The sequence below is a fragment of the Mesocricetus auratus genome, unplaced genomic scaffold, assembly GCF_017639785.1.
Source record: "Mesocricetus auratus isolate SY011 unplaced genomic scaffold, BCM_Maur_2.0 Super-Scaffold_100003, whole genome shotgun sequence".
NCBI classification, from domain to species: Eukaryota; Metazoa; Chordata; class Mammalia; order Rodentia; family Cricetidae; genus Mesocricetus; species Mesocricetus auratus.
Window position 1 is genome coordinate 29,271,601 of NW_024429188.1, and position 3,008 is coordinate 29,274,608.

Consider the following 3,008-nt stretch of genomic DNA (forward strand, 5'->3'; position numbering starts at 1 on the left):
TATACCACCAGAGTCTAGGGACTCTAAACCAGTAAGACCTGAACATCCCAATGGAGATGAATCAGAAGAGAATGACCTTAAAAACAACTTCATGAAAATGGTAGAGGCCCTCATAGAGGATATGAGGAATCCCTTAAAGAAATGGAAGAAAAAACAGACCAAAAAATGTAAGATATCAACGAATTTCTTAAAGAAAACAAAGAAGGCCAAGAAAAAAAGCAAGGAAACAATTCAAACATTTCAAGACCTGAAAACTGAAATAAAGACAATAAAAAACACAGTCTGAAGGAATGCTGGAATTAGAAAAGCTGGGCACATGATTAGGAAATACAGATAAAAGCAAAACCAACAGAATGTAAGAGATAGAAAAGAGGATCTCAGGTGTTGAAGATACACTAGGAAAAATAGATTCATCAATCAAAGTAAATCTTAAGTCCAACAAATCTCTAACACAAAACATCCAGAAAATGTGGTACATCCTGAAAAGGTCAAATCTAAGAATAATATGTATAGAAGAAGGTAAAGAAACCTAACTCAAAGGTACAGGAAACACATTCAACAAAATCATAGAAGAAAACTTTCCCAACTTAAGAAACACATGCCAATGAAAGAACAAGAAGCTTACAGAACACCAAATAGAGTGGACTGCAAAAAAGTTACATAGTCACATAATAATCAAAACACCAAACATACAGAATAATGAACGAATATTAAGGGCAGCAAAGGAAAAAGTCCAAGTAACATATAAAAGAAAACCTGTCCAGAACCAGTCTCAGATGGCCACCAAGGACACACAGAACTTCTGGCCACAGGACCATGCTAATTAGAACAGTTATACAACCAGTTCCAAGAACCTTATAGTTTCCCTTAACAAGCAACACACCTCCCTTATCATGCTTAACCCCAGAGGCTAAACATACCCTTTAGGCTAGCCACAAGGCACAGTTACCAAGGCAACCTTTCCTGCACCGTTTGCACTCTGCCAGACATCCTCCTTTTATAGTCTTCTAACATCCTGCCTTCCTTGCAGCTGCTTGCCAACTACCTCCAAACCTACCCCCTCCAAACCTGATTAACCAACTATATAGCTAGCCCATCGGAAAAATAAAATTGCCACTTGTTTAGAACTCTGTCTTGTGGTCATGTCTCTCACACCTCCTGCCCCACCATTGTCATTCCTCACAGGTCTCTGCTCCGTGTTTGGTCCTGGCTGGACAGGGACAACTGGCACCCAATGTAGGCATCAATGGCTTGTGAGGAACCATTCAGTACTCTCCCACAAGGGTCAGGCCTGACCACACATTTAGAGACTCCTCGATATTGTCAAGAGTAGAGCCCGGAAAGAGAAGATCTCTACATTCACCGTACCCAGTGACTGGAACTTCGGGATTGGTAGTACTGCCTCACAGAGAAGGTACGTCATGCGACAGGCATTCAATAAAGAGGATATTTACTTATCTGGGATTAAAGAATCCCTCAAGGAATGAGGAATTTAGGTTAAGTAAAAACAACTCAAGAAGTTTTTTGCCTTTATTGGAGACACCTGCCCCTGGTTACCCCGAGAGGGCACCATCAATATTCAAAGATGGAAAGGTAGGAAATACCCTACAAGACTATTATCAGACTTTTGGCCCTGAAAATTCCTATTGGAACCTTATCAATGACATTCTTAGGGTTCATTGTCATGATTCTGATCTACAAGATACTGTCAAAGAAGGAAACAAAACTCTTAAAATACACTCTAGCCAAAATGCCCTCCAAATAACTCCCCAAATCTCTAGTTGTCCTACCCCTCCCATCATTCCCTTGAACTAGGCAAAGAGGACGCTTCCCCTCCCCCAACCCTACATCCCACTGACCCACAAAGCATCTCCCTTGCCCCGAGGTGAAAATTAGCATGATTTTCCCCCAAAAGAAACCCCTCAAATATCTTCTATCTACCCCGTCCTTGATTCCATCGATGATGAACCCTTAAATCCTGGTGATGCTGCCATTCTGGAGGAGGAGCCTGCCCGCTATCATAGCCCCAAATGGCCCCCAAATAATAGTCCATCTGCTAACAAGTGCCCTTCATCACGCCCCCCACCCCTTAACCCTGGCTGACACTGTCCTACAAGGACCACTTATGAATCTCTACTCACAGACATCCTTTGACTTAGCAAATCTTAAAACCCTCATCATTTACTGCCAATAACAAATGCAACTCCTGACTCAACTGTGGAACCTCGACTCACAGTTATCCTCCTTAGCTCTGGCCCCTTTACCTACACTGTCAAAAAAGAAAAAAACCAAAGACCTCAACGTCACTCCTGGCCTTTCTACCTCACCCTTCAAAGTGGCAGCCAAGTGTCACCCCCCACCCCCACCAGAGGGCGATTCTGAAGAGGGAGACGAGGTCCCTGTCCCAGTACCATCAGGAGCCCCGCCTGGAGACCCTATTCCCACTCACCCCCATGAAATATACACACCTAGATCTCAAAGTCATTAAAAAATACTGTCTCTAACTATGGCCCAACTACTCCTTTTACTTTGGCCCTCTTGGAGAATATCACTGAAGCCTGGCTTACTCCTAATGAATGGCATCATTTGGCTCAGGCCACCATTTCCGGGGGTTATTTTGTCCTCTGGAAATCAGAATTTGCTAAACTAGCCCGTGACATGGCAACAAAAAACTAGTCACATGCAGAATCCAGGTCTTGGACTACAGACAAAATTTTAGGTAATTCCCTTCGTCACACCCTAGAAGCTCAAGCTGCTTTTCCCAAGGACTGCTGGAACAAATTTGCTAAGGCAGGCTAGGTGCTTGGCACAAACTTCCCCCTAAGGGAACTACGTCTGCCTCTCTGTCTAAAATTATCCAAGATCCTGACGAGCCCTATAGCACCTTGATAAGTAGACTCACAGAAACGGCTGAATGCCTCTTCGATGCTACTGATCCTGAAAACCTATTTATTAAACAACTTGCCTTTGAGAATGCTAACCCAGTCTGTCAGGACATCCTTAAACAT